This window comes from Varroa jacobsoni, unplaced genomic scaffold (genome assembly GCF_002532875.2).
Source record: "Varroa jacobsoni isolate VJ856 unplaced genomic scaffold, vjacob_1.0 contig01249, whole genome shotgun sequence".
NCBI lineage: Eukaryota > Metazoa > Arthropoda > Arachnida > Mesostigmata > Varroidae > Varroa > Varroa jacobsoni.
Genome location: NW_019214604.1, coordinates 24,719 through 39,606, shown reverse-complemented (window position 1 = coordinate 39,606; position 14,888 = coordinate 24,719). Strand labels below are relative to the sequence as shown.

Here is a 14,888-nt window from a genome sequence, read left to right as displayed (position 1 = left end):
CGCGTACAAACTAATTGTAAGTAGCGAGCCCTTACTCTCCTTTTCGTTCCTGTTCAGACCTTCCTGCTCAGAAAACAGCACAATGAATATATATATATAGCGTAAATGACCAGGCAGTGCTACCAATGGAGACAGCCACTGAGAATTCACTAGCTAAATAATAGTACGACGAGGTGAATGAGCGCCAATACAAGGTATGTGAGCGCTTTGGTTATAATGTAGAGGACGACAGATCTTAGTGCTTTACGCACGTGTCGGTAAGTAAGCGTCGCCACAGGGACCGAAACCTGCAAGCCGCCAGCAATCACTGCCCAGCTCTTTTGGCCGTTGTTTTTATCGGGCCTTTCAATCGCTAATGAAATACTATATCGTTGAAGCCTTCGCAATGCTTCATAAAGATCCCTCACTTTGATATTGTTATTGACGCCATTGTCATCACAGCCGGTCGGTCGTTGCCCGCCGTCGCTGGCCGAGTGCGTCCTGACGCGCCACCGCTCGTGACGCAGCAGAATCAAATAGATATATCGGAACAACCCATCAGCCAACTAAACGCTTGATCTCTCGGCCACTGACTGAATAGGTAGACGCAGCGTATGGACGCACGTATACCTGTTCCTGTTTGTCTGTCTGTCTGTGAGGGTGTGTGTACTTATAAACATAAAAAGAGAAACAGAAAGATGGACAGTGAGCGTGCGTTAATATTTGTTTAAGGTGTGAAATTTTATGAGATTTTGTCGCGTAGATAAAGGCGCTATACTATCGCCCGCGTCGATGCCAACAACGGCAACGCTACGAGCGAGCGCTAAAGTGAGCACCCGACTAGAGGGCATATAGACGCCTGTCTTCACTAGCAATATCAACAATACATATTATTATAGTAATCGTAATTATCATTACTTTCATTATTAATATTATATGATAATCTATAGAAGAGGGCGGAGGGTCGTCGTTGGTCTTCTTCTATTATCGATATGATCGACATCATTAATAACGACTTCAGTCATTTTATTATTCGGTTGAAATCTGACCAGAAGGACCTCAAGCAACAGCGGTTTCCGAAGCAAATCCACGTAGCACATATAACAATATTTCCCGTTAGACTCTTACTCACATGGGTAGAAAGTGCCCGCTTGTCATATAGAAAACAGGCTATTGAACATTCAGATTGACCATATTGTTACTCTGGCAGTAGTTCCCATATTCACAAGAGGAAACGATATCTGAAAATCATAAATTAGTGATATCGATTTCGGCCGTCTTTATTCTGTCAGCTTTCGCCCTCGAGAGGCAACGCCCGTTTCGATGGCAATGTATCTTTCTCAATGGCGAGAAAAATGGCATATATAAATGTATATATATATATATATATATATATATATGGTTAGAGGCGATAATCGATAACAAGGCCGCGTCTGCTTCCTTGCGCTTATTCACCGATATATTCTATTAATCTGCGCTGCAGAAAAAATCATTAAATATATGTTCGCTGTCACGGAAAACTAGTTTAAATCAGCTTGTAAGTTGATGTAGGCTTGTCGTAGTAGTAGGATTTCCCTTTTTTTCTTCCTAATTCCCGTTCGCCCTCTGTATTGAGCATGCGACAGGTGTTGCCCCTAGTTTTCTTGTCCAAATAATATTATTGCATAGAGAGTTTTTATTCTATAGAATATCTCATTTTCAATGACGAAACAAGGTTAATTTAGTGAACGAGCACGATCTACAAGTCTTTGTCGAACGTTGGGCTTCATGCATTGTCCAATTTGCTGTCTCTGGCCAATGGCATCAGCTGCTTAGCTGGACGTAGATAATATATCCGCTTGAGATAAACTTTGCCGTGCTTTTAACCGATTACTTTATTATTTAAATGAGAGTACTATTTGCAGACCGCTTACGTCCCACACGCGGCTACCTACAAAGGTCGTCATCAGCTTCGAACCAAGACGATTAAGGCGAGAAAAACCCGATCTTCTATCTTGACGTTCTATGGGATCGAGCGAATTTACTACCACTACCGCCAACTGGGTTCCCTCTACAAGATGAGATCGAGCACTACAAATAGCTTAGATAATTGTAACCCACTATATCGACACCACGCCACGAAAATTTATAGCGCTATATTAACTACTTCTGCTATTATTTTTGTTGCTATCGCCGCCATTGAGCGTTTCCACGTGAGCATCAATAACTGGCTTAGCTTCGGTTGAACACAGCACATCCGTTGCTAATGGACGCACGATACAAAAAATATCGATTTGTTTTTTGCCTAACTATATCGAACTAAATAAGCGGGCGTTCAGCCTGAGTGCAGCTGTGAATGTCACAGGGGTTGCAGATGGAGGAAGAGACAGCGACGAAACGGAAGATCAGGATGAGCAGCCGGACCGCAGAGAACAAGCCAAGAGATCGCAAAACTGCGAATAGACAATTCTCTATTAGTTGATCTACTGGCAGTTGCTGACTTCTCCGCAAGCGAATGAGGACTTGAAATTTCCAGTTTTTTCTGAAATAAACGAATCAGATCGAAGCAAGAAGGCTTTTAGCGGCTGAAAAGGAGGCCTGGAAATGAGCGAATAAGCTTCTGCTAAACCGGCCCCACTACTGCATGAACGAACTTTTTTCGTGCAGTAACTTCACTACCGGATAAAAGATTTGAATGATGTCACGTTGCAGCATCGTTATTTTTCATTGTAAATTTTGCAGTCGTCTTCGACACCTCATCTCGTCGTCTGCATAGCAGAAGCATCGCTGAATCGAATCGGTACCGAATTTGAAAACGAAGTGGGACCACAAACTCTTTTTGGGCTGCTGACCAAGAACAGTGGAACAATGAGATCTGGACATTGCCGCCAGTGGGCCAGTCAGTCTTATGTTAATCAAACGATGTGTCCATAATCTATAATCATTTTGAACTTTGGCAGGACATGACTTCATCCCTTCGGAGTGTCCGTTGAATCCAGGAACGAGGTGAATGAGCTCAATTGGGTCGCCGAGGAACAACAACAGTTCGACGAAATCATCGGCAATTCCGTTTGCTGTTATTATTATTGCCGTTTTTGTAGTGAACGTCACGTTCGTCAATGCCAAAGCCTTGTCACTACGATCCGATGCCGTTTCGACAGTAAAGGAACTGCATGTGTGTCCCTCTAATGGGAACAGTTCAACCGGAGTGGTGATTCGTGCTCTTTTCAAAATAGATGTACATTATAAATATATTTATGTATATTTTATAAGACAAAAGGGGAACTTTATAGCTGAGGTGGCTACCTTGGCGCCACAGTCAGTCCTCCTGAATTTTCCGATCTGGTGATTTGATCTGACTTTTGTAGGTTTGGCTCCATTAGAGATTATGAGCAAGTTTCTACTTTTATGTTAGTGGAAAATAAAGCTAAAATGATGGCTAAATTATCAAAGAATCGCTTATCAAATCAGTCTTCAAGCGTATACCATGTTAAAATCATAGCCAGTGGATTTTCTCTAAGCGCCTATCTATACAACGGAAGCAAAGCCGTATGTCTACGTCCTCAAATGATGGGTCTTAGGCAAATGTGCGTATAGATGCCTGCACCGTACCCGTATTAGCAGCAGCATGAATCATAATAGTGGCTAAAAATTTACCAAACGATAGTTACTCGATCGCTGGCGCCATGAAATTATCAAAATCCATTGTTTGGTATCGAAGTTACTATTAGCTTATCTGGCTCCCTATTGCAGATAGTCCCAAATTATTACACGAGGTTTTGAAACCTATAATTGGTCAGGAATCATCGCTGAGAGAAGGGTAGCTAATACGAGCCTTCCAGTCACCTTCTCGGTACTTGCCTTTACTGCTTCTGTTCTCGCCATGCAATAACAAATATAATGATAATTTTTCTCCAAAATAATTGTGCAGGTTAAACAGGAACTCTTCCGTTCCAGTGGTATGTTCATCGTCACCTTAGTCGAGTTTTTGTTGCATTGTGCGGGTACGCCGACGAATCTGGGTCTGGCACAATCTGCTACTGCACTACGCTTGTGCCTGTTTAACTTATCTTGGCGGTACTACAACGAGCGAGAGAGGCGTTTGATTTGCCCTGCTCTGTCCCGAAGTGCAACAAAGTTGATCATTCTTGATCAGCTTGTAAGACATTAACCTCCTCTGGTTTGGGCACACCAGCTTTACCTACCGTTGTCGCTGCCGCTGCTTCTCCATCGCATTTTATTGCAGCACCGTCCCGGTCCCGGATAGGGTCACAGTACAGACTGATTTCTCGCCTGCGTTCTGATCGGCTCCATACCGTTGGACGACCATCGTCAGCGGCTCACTGACTGACCGGATGATTGAATGATCGATCGTGATGAACGACCCACCACTTCAACAGCAGTCGACGGGACGGCGATACTCGTACCATCAGCCATAGCACTATCCATAAGCGCAGGGAAACGCAAAATTGCCGAGCAACAACGGCCTTTCGTTATTGTTGTCTTCTTTGCTGCCTGTTTTACCTGCGAACTCGCGGCGGATAAGCGACTGCTGGTAGCTGTGCATCGTCGTCACTTGATGATTTACGGCGGAAAAAATAGAAGAACGCTCCGAATAGTTAGATGGATAGACAAAGTAGCGGTAGAAATGCCGATAAGCGGCGTATCGTTGCTAGGTAATATCAAGTTGAATGCTTACAATTCACCATATTTTGCCGGCTGCTGCTGCTGCCGCTGCTGCTGCCGTTTTGTTTGTTTTGCCATTTGCCCTCGTTGACGCCACCGTGGCCAGGAGCATTTGGATGAGAAATCTATAGGTAGAGGGGGCACGAAGATGACACGCCATAATCATAATTAACTCTTGCTATTGATGTTGCTTCTACGGCGCGTATCGGCGTCACTGCGATCGCTATTGTTCCTCCTGCGTCGTCACCTTATGCTCTACAATGATGCAAGCTCGATAATTTTACCGTAACCTGTAAAAGCGTTTGACATTTATCTCGAGTCGAACAGAGTAAATTAGCTTGAGGCGAATCCCTGATTTTTTTCCAGATGCAGCTGAACAATCGAGCCTGTATATTCACACAAACATTGGATGCTAGGGGCGTCATCAGATGGTTGTCGCACAGCGTTGTCGTTCCCTATCAATAGCGTTTATCTGTGTTATACACAGTTGTATATTTAGAGGAGTCGGCCATCACAGAGACATACCTTGAGTAAATTTACACCCCAACTTACGGCCCTAAGATCCGTAGAAGCTTACTCTAGTAATAAATAAAATCGAGTTGGTGATAGCCATGATAAAAACATTGTTGATCTATTGACTTTGCTGACCGCTGATAAAATTGATGATATTTGATTGGCCGGCCCCAATGTTCGCACGGTGGAGTCGACGAGCTTCCTACCTTTTCCACTAAGCGAGGACGTATCGAAGTCAATCGATGATGGAAGAGCTCATGGCAATAATTACTGCAAATACCTTAAAAGGAATTGCCGAAGCCTAGTGCACTTCTTCTTTACTGAAGCCCACGTTTTCCTCCGTTATGCCTGTTTAGAAAAACCAAGCCGATTGACCCTTCGTGCTGCTGCCATTTTTGATCGACTCTGATCATTTTTAAACGTATCGAGAGGTAGGGAGAGTGACAAACAGGAACAGTAATTTTACGGTCTCAATTATGACAATACTACTAGTATCGTGCTTTTGTGACCCCGTAGATTCTCAAAAATCATATATTCTACTTCATTAGGGGATGCACGCATCGCATCCACGGGGCGACACGACCGATTGTCTATCATTCGTCATCTGGTGGTTTGGTCGGAAACGAAAATATTTAACTTGACCTGTTACTAACTGCATGCGTAGGGCTCTTAGCAATGGCAGCACGGCAAAGCAGCTAGTTCCTAGCTAGTTTTATAAGTCGTCTTGTAGGGCCTGTAGAAAAATGAGAAACTCATATAAGACCGTAAGGACCAACGTGCCCGGGGCCTCAAGAGCCGTTCAGCTATGTTTTTCACGTCGAGAGTTCTATTAGATAGATTATTATAATTTGTTTTTTACCATCTGTTAAGGTTTTAGAGTTTTTGTTTCGTTTGCGATAACAGTTATTAGCTTAAGGAATATAAATTTAGATAAAAGAGATTTACATCTCTTTTAGCCCAATCAAACATGTTTCACTCTGCCAGAGTTTTCTTGCTAAGTTAGCAACATTTAGAGAAAATGCAAATTCAGCGTATTCTATCTGTCGAAACAAGTACACATACCCTTTATCGATTTTCTCTAATATATTCAATTATATTGAAATCATCGCGTCTTTCACTGTGTTTCACCAACTTCAGCAATATCCGTAAATACAAAACTTTCTACAAGATTTGAAAACGTGTCTGAATTTGATATAGTCAGGAATTTTCGTCTCGCGATAAAGTTCGTGCGACGGCAGCAGCCGGTGACGTCGGCGTCGCCATGACGACAGCACTTCATTGCAACGTTCGTGTCAACACGGGAAGTCCGCGCAATCTTTCATTTAGCCGGTGAAAATCGTTACCTACATTGAACAATAGCCAACTTGTTGGGGACGAGGCTGCTGTCACCGCACGAATGGGTCTATATGTATTATCTTGGTCGTCACGATAAGGGGCGAACAATTTTTCGAAAATATGATATGCAACATTACCTACTCAAATAGCGCTTCTCAGACGTCCATTATTCAGCCAGCGTGAATCAGCTAGCGAGTCAGACGGGCGATAGGTTCATAAGCGAGGGAGACCTACCGAAGGGACTATGTTCTATTTTAGCTTTATTACTACTCCCGCCGTAGTAGTCTTTAGTTAGTTGTAGTAGCTCGAAACAGAAATGTCGAGATGAACTGGGGCCGCAGGACAAAACACCACGATAACGTTGAATAGGTCATTTATCTCAATACAAAGTATTTCTATTGTACTGTGCGATTCGTCGTTGAAACCGTGGGTGAAAAGTAAATTCGATATTATGTATATCATGTATAGCAGCCAAGGTTCGTACATATTGTCTCTGGATACACATAGGTTTATGTACAAGTCTCAGTGTCGGTAGTTAGATATAGACACAAATGGGATTGAAGATGTTGTCGAACTGTACCTTTGTCGCAATATGTTGCTAGGAATATTCTATTATTCTGTCTGTCGTAAGGGACGGAACGCGTTGCCTAACGACCTGTTGCCACTAAAACGAAGACTCAGCACCAAATGAAATCAAAAACGAAAACTCCCCTTCCTGGGCCCCTTAATGATATCTGTTCTTAAGTATTCTATGCCCTTAAATTAAACAATGACGTCTTTCGTCTAACGATTCTTGCCTAATATTCACTCAGCGCTAACACTCTCTTAGCAGCGTTCTTCTTTACGTGCAGGCATTAAAACTACAGTTTGATAGAACCGAAAAATACGCCAGGAGTGAGCTATACGCGTAGACTGAATTCTAAAGAGTGCGCGCTCGGTACTAGAAAAACAATCGAGCGTCTTCCCAGAAATCCGTAGGGTTGATTCTACCTGACCGCAGAACAAACTACAAGCGAACCTATCCTTGCACATCGCTATCTAGTTAGTCTGAATCAATGCATCCCGTACACGATGAACTGCAAATTACTATACCCATTTACTGCAGCCGTACTCCATGCTTGAATTAGGCTCCATATATAATCAACATTTAAATAATCATGTAACTTCGCTTGTACGTTCTAAACAAGTGTTTTCCAATCTGCCCTGTCCCGGAACGTGGGTGGAACGTGTGGTCATCTGGCGAAGAGACTGCAAACCTCTGCTGCCGGCCATTTTTCCCCCCATAACAAGGGCTTCAGCATTGTAGAAGCTGATTTCGCAGGTTCGTCCCGAAATAGCGCCGCTGTCGTACGTAGCACACGCTGCGTTACGCACAAGCCCTACAGCTTCCAGCTTACCACGCGTTGGTCAGTGCTAGATCGATGTTTTAGGTCTGCATGTGCTCTTCGAAACCATCCTAAGGCTATAGTTACTTTGTTGTTGGCCGCTGCCAGTCTTACCAGCAGAGTACTTACTCTCATCGTAAGCAAGACATCATCAGGGTCATCGTCTCGTATTGTCATAATTGGTCGTTGTTGTCGATTTTTATAGAGATATCTGTCCGATTTGACTGTGCTAAAGTCTGGCGTTAACCCTGCTTGCCTACAAAACTGGTTGTTCATAAACAATCGCAGCTACGTAGACCATTGTACCGACCAACGAACAAGCAGATAGACACACAGATAAGCACTCATTGAGCAGAAGGCCTTAACTGAAGGCCGGTCCATATTTTGTTACTGTTATAGCTACAGTCCGCTCCACAATGAAACGACGAAAATAAGTTATCTGCTAGAGAAAATTGCCACCGTTGGGAGATATAGCTTCAGCAAAAGTATTCTATCAACAGTGATTGTGATCATCTTGGTCACCTCGTCTCTGATGGATTATGCCTCGAATCCCTTACGACCATCTCAGCAGACCGCCAAGCAAATGGGTAGGACGCAACAACGCGCAGACGGGTGCGCGGACGGACGCCGACGGGTTCGCTGGATAGCAGGAGTTGATGTTGGCGGCCTACGCAGGAAGCGACCAGACCGCTGCGTCGATGGCCTACCAGTGGTTTACAATTGAGCGCCTGTACTAATAGGCTTGTAACGGCAAACGTCCTGCACGGGATAGACAAATATTCGTTAACAATCACTTGACTCTCTGCCCGCTTCTTTGCTGTTATAATAGATAGATATTAAGTGATCTTAAATGTGTGTAGCTCAGATAGATTGAGCTGGTGCGGTCGTTCGTGGCACGAAGGAAGCTGGGATGAGACGAAACGTTAACGTAACACTTAAATTCGTTACTGCTATTATTGTCGTTGTTGTTGTTGTTTCTGTTGTTATACTGATGATACTGTTGTTGCTATAGCTACCATAATAATATGGCTGGCACGGTCAGAACGCTCGTAATGCTCGGGGGAGGGGGGAGGGGTCTGACCGATAGTCCAGTACACCACTTCTTGTACGAGCTATGTATGATATCCTGGTGTTAACCTAACCGAAGAGGAGTCAATTCAGTGAAGGAAAACGCAGCTATTCCCGAGAACAATGTGAAATAGTATTCAAGTGACTGTGCGAGACATGGGCGTAGTAGGACAAACCAAGCTTGTTCCTTCTGCATGCGGTACATGGAAAATGTCATGATAATCGAGGGGCATTGCTCGTGCCTCACTGCAAAGGCGACATAAAGTCATTATTAAATGATACGATGCACGAAAAAATCCGCCACTCTGTCGCAGATGTAAAAACTTCCCAAGATCATATTTACATGAAGTCGTCGAAGGGAAACGCTTTACCCCTAACTGCGTTTCTAACTGCGCATACGAAGTACAGCGATCGTTTACCCAGTGACACACGTTATTGACTGTCGTTTGTTGATACGATAGGTACAAACCCACTCTTTGGTCGGCAACATCTACTTCGCGTGCAAGCTATCTGTAAATGCTACTCGTTCGTATCAGTATTTTATCGGATGTCTGATCTAAAACTCCGTTCACCCACATCCTTTTCCGTTCTCGAAATTGATCACTGATCTTACGATGTATATCTTTCTCTGTTTTTATTATTTGATTCTATGGACAGGTTAATCGAGTCGGCGTTGACGACTGGAAGCTTTCGTCGTTTATCGATTGGCCAAAGCGTCCAAGTATGGCTGTCAATCTGGGAAATTCTAGGAATACAAACAGTAACGGCGAATTCGTATAAGCCTCATCGTGTACAATGAAATCGGCGGTGGTGGTGAGAGACGCGTTTTTTGTTGGTCCAAGTAGCTTTCGCTTTTTACGTACAGGGGGTCGAGTATTCAAGAGAGACGTTTACTCTTTTGTCTGTGCGAACGAACGCAACCCGCTAGCTAACTGCTGATCGTGCTAGTATTAACATGTCAAATAATTATAATACGCAAACTTTTGTACTATGTCATTATATAGAGGTTAAATTGCCTTCTGCGAGTCTGTTATCCTGTTTTGAGATGTTGGCCATCTACCGCTTAGACAATAAACATAGTGTTTCGATATTGGATGTAGTCTTGGTACCAGAAAATACGTGACTATCAAGCACGGAAAACGACTTAACTTCGGTCCGGCTTTAGGTTATTGGTCAGATCAAATGTGACGTTTCGAGCGACTCCCGAGTTACACCTGCGAGAATAGTCCCAGGCTGATTGGGCGACTCACTTAACGCAGCTAGTAAACAATATGGTATTCACTGAACAAGATACCATTTCAGATGGCCGTGGCACTGTTTTCCTTCTCTTTCACCTAAAACTCATGACCTTAAGTGAGAGAATATTTGCAGGTATATTAAGCGCATCGGTTACAAAAACGCAATGTCTGAAAGCTTCAGTACTCGAGATTAATATGTGCTGCCCCTGCGTGGCAATCGATTCGCAGCATACAGACTAGTATTATAACACTAATAAGGGCTAATGGATATATAATCACACTTATAGACGTTCAGATACTGTTTCCTGAACGATCCGAGTTCATCGGAGACCTTAGGCATATCATGGAGTTGCCTTAGCAGAACTGGTTTTATTCGTATCCGTTCACAATCGTGGTAAAAATTAGCATAGAAAAGCAAAGAACAACTGAATTTGGGTTTCTCTCAGGATGCAGTTACCTGTTTATTTCTTCTATTTATGTTTGTGAAACCGCCAATGACGAAAGTACCACAGATCGCTGGCAGCGTACCTGGGTGACCCTTCGCTGTTAGCATGGAAATACAACGCTTATAATTCCGTTGTCATCACGAACAAATGTAATCAGTGAAACAGGTGATGAGCTGAACATGTCAATGTTTGTCTTTTACTAGTAGATGCGCCAGCGACCCCGTGCGCCTGCGTCGCCGAAACTGTCGACCCTGGCCGTTTGCTGCGATCTTACCATTTCTGTGCTAAACTATATATATATAGTCAAATGGCCATACGGCATCTGCCCCCTTCCCCTGTTCATAGGCCATTGACGATTGGTACAGATACAGCTTAAGAGAGTGAATCGTTTATTTAAAATATTTACCATCAGAATTTCGAAGTTATTTCTGTAACTTCTAATGTCCACTAGCAGAAAGAGCGCTCTACTATCATAGTTGTCGCGTTGTTAGAACTCTAATGGCAAGATGCTTTATAAAGACCATTCAATTTGAAGGCGAAAGCAAGATTTTGCTTACGCCGCAGGTGGCTGGCCTAATGTTTGGCCCAAATGATCAATTCGAAACTGGGTCCTATGGACCACCCTGAAATATCGTATCGCTTAGTATATATTCGTACGGCTTAAGTCACCCAAGTCAACTGCTTTCTATAAAAAGTTTTACGATTAGACAATAGAAACGAATATACAGGTTCTCATTTGACTGTGTTGTATGGTCGCCAAATAGACGTACATGTGGATACGAAGATTTTTCAACAAATAAGAATCTGCAAAAAATAGCATGGAGGAAAAGCTTGTCAGATTGATAGTCTGAGACTTTTCAGAAAACTTACTGATAAGCGAAAATGCTGTTCTCAGCAAACTTAAACCCTTCAGGACTGTAGTGATATAGACGATATAGTACAAATTGAAAGACCAGTCCAAAGTAAACGTCTCGCCAGAACAATTTCTGAAACTCCTACTGAAACTGAGCTACATACGGGCATTATACCGGCGCGGAGTAAGTTCTACTAAATCTATACAGGGCCAAGCATAATCTTTATTTCGGCGTCTGCTGTACTGCGGCATAAATATCTCTGATAACAGTCGCGTTCTCTATATTTCAGCAATTGCTGATGGAACGTCAAAGCATCTGCGCTGCAGAGAAACGTTTGCCGCGAGAACCTGCCGTGATATTACCCTATCCTATCCCGTGAAACCTATTATCCAGCAATGCAATCGAGCTACTAGACGGTTCTATAATTACTTATTTATCTATACTGCAATATTAAATCCAGGCGTGGGGGGCTTGCCTGACCCGAAACGACCCTGCAGAGGCATATTCTGCGGATTCGCCGGACCCAAAACGATCCCTCAGAGGAAGGTCTGCGCGGGATTCTGGCCAGATTGGGCAAACATTTTGCCTGTGGAGGGAAAATTTCATTTTCGCTATAGAGGGTAATGTTGATTTGATTGATCGCCAATCGACGTTGGAAACTTTTTTTTTGTTTGCCACGTTTGATAACAATGCCGCACCACCGTTGACAAACGTCAAGGCGGTCATTAGCGTTGTGTGCGCTAGTCCAGCATCAAATAGAAAGTATAAACTAATATTTCTGTGCCTCACATATATTACTTAACATGCTCATAAATTATAACCATTGGGAGATAGCTGCCTGCTATTTGATGTTACCTCTCTATATATATGGAGTAAGCGCTTTGTTTCTACACAGATACAGCAAGAGGTGTTTAGTAAGAAAAAAGATGGCGGGCGGAGACGTGGGTAGCGTTTTAATATGATTTACCCATCGGCGGCAACAAAAGATAATAATTTTTTACCTATATACGAATCCGGAAATACTTCTGGTACAACTATGAACTTCGACATAAAGCTCACTGTCGCAAGAGTAGAAATCAGTTGAACGTATCATCTCGCCTGAAAAGGCTCGGTATGAAATGTTACGTGTTTCGGCACCAAGACGAGAAATCTGGCTAAAGCACTGACCGACCGGGCAGAGTGTTGGGCCTATTAGAGGGACCTATAATTTACGGTGAATGAACCTGCCTGGGTTGCATCTATCTGATAATCACAATCTGAGTAATATATGGGCATATTTGATATCGTTTTTCAGGTACTGCAAGCAGTCGTCTTGCGCGAGACCATATTCTCAGCTTGGCAGAAACATGCACGCTTAATTGTTTTTAAGTAACACACGACTTTACGATACCGTAACACCGAAAGAAACGCTAACTGGCATTATCAGAGTACTTATTATGTGCATTTAGCGGGTAGCATTATGATCTTCTATAGTTAAGCTACGTCGCTGCTACTAATTCGAACAAAAACTTGAAACAGCTAAAGTTTGTCAAATTCCGCTCAAGAATCGAACGTTACGAATTGATATATTTCGTATCCACCGTATGAATTATACCTAAGGAACGAAGGTAACTTGCGACAGAAGGTTAGCCAGTACAAGCGTAACCGTTGTTAAATGATTCGCAACGGATTCGCCGCTGCCCCGAGCAAAGGTCACAGACCAAGGGGGAGAACGTGCTGCACCCGTGCTAGAAAACCAAGAACAACAAGTCAATGACGGAATGTGTGCTGAGGTCAAATCCGAACGATAGCGCTACAATATACTGTCTAAAACAGTTTGGACAGAAAACGATATCCAATCAGGAGCGATGAACAGCACCGACGAGGTTTCCTTTTTCCCCATCTTCTTCAACGATAAAGACATCATTGGATAATATAATTAGATGAGATCTGACGAAGAACTGGCAGACCCAGTTGGATAACGACCGAGACGGTTTGTTGTTCCAGTCGCCTTCAATGACCGTCGTTACAGCGCGTCGGTTGCGGTCGCAATGAGATGGCACTGTGTCTGGGCGGCATTATAACATCCCAGATTTAATCGTGTTTAGCGTTTCGGACGCAATTGCGGGCGACGAATGCTCATCTACTTATCATAAACGTGCCGGTGAGGAGCGTTTGCCGATTGGGTGATTTTGGCGTTCTGTACCATCGATAGAGGAGAGCTATAGATTCGGGAAGGAGAACGAAAGATTGAAGGCCAAGCAGAAAAACAAGCATGATTAGTTGATGAAGACGTTCGAGCGTCGCATGGTGATTTAAACGGGCTTGCAATTAATCCGTTCCGTGGCGTATGATCATTATAATATGCATAAAACCATTATGCTCGTAGTGAAACTAGGAACAGGACATTACCTAATACATATTACAAATCAACTTGCACTGTCTTACTGTTGATTCCCATCTTAGACCAGGTATGTAAAGCCAAACTGATGTTTGGAGCATTGACTTGTGGAAACAGATTGTAGCCATCTTGTTTCTTTGAAAATGGAAAAAATACCAGTTTCAAAATGTCTGTAGCGTATAATTTTGTGGTGAACAGTTAACAACGTTACGAAAGGTGATCTTATAAATGGACAAAAGATGTACCTAATGAAAGCTCTTTTTCCAAGCATCAAATATCATTGTAACGCCTCATAAATATGAAGGATGCCTAGCATTGCTTGATGGAACACACCTTCGAACCTTAGATTTCTCGAGTAGCGAAGCTGTTCCGACTTAGAAAAGGTTGTACAGAGCGCGAACAGACGCCCAGCGATAAGTATGGGCTGGGCATAGACATTTCTGAGACTCCTCATCAGTGGAACAAAAAGAAATGCCCAGGACCAAAGCTGAATGGTCTGTGCACGCCGTAAACGCAATAGTACGCTTGCCTTCAACTGAATGAACATAGCCGCACTGTTCTTCAAGAAGGCGGCCCAGCATAAACTCCTTATTGAGCTAAGCTGTGTCCAATATGCATACAGAAAAAGGATAATTAAGTCTGAATAAAAAAACCATGATGACGAGAATATAGCAACGATTTCATAACAAGAAAAAACTTAAATAACATCGTAAGTGCTTTAACTGAGACTTCCTTTTCAATGAATACTTGATCTGATACGTATGCTTTGCTCCCGTAATAGCTTGCCGGATAATGCTAATCCTAAGAACACGTTGTGGTCTGGGTTTGAACCCGGGCGTAAACACTTGCTTCGTTTCACGCTGGGAGCCAGCCGTTTGATGAATTGCCTAACGGCGATACCGAAACCTCAAAACGTGAACACTATCTTCTACCTAAAACAATTTGTTATTTTTGTAAACAAGTAACAATGCTACATAAACGGTGCGTTTCCTAAATATTTCTAAGTACTGTTAGGTGATCATAGA

At 43.1% G+C, this 14,888-nt stretch overlaps 1 long non-coding RNA gene across 1 annotated transcript; it reads left to right on the top strand.

The window, feature by feature from the left end:
* The first annotated feature begins 120 nt into the window (after positions 1-120).
* LOC147751926 (uncharacterized) lies at positions 121-3,237 on the top strand. Its single transcript, XR_015315528.1, has 2 exons — positions 121-194; positions 1,884-3,237. It is a non-coding gene; the product is annotated as an uncharacterized LOC147751926 (long non-coding RNA).
* The last annotated feature ends 11,651 nt before the right edge of the window (positions 3,238-14,888 follow it).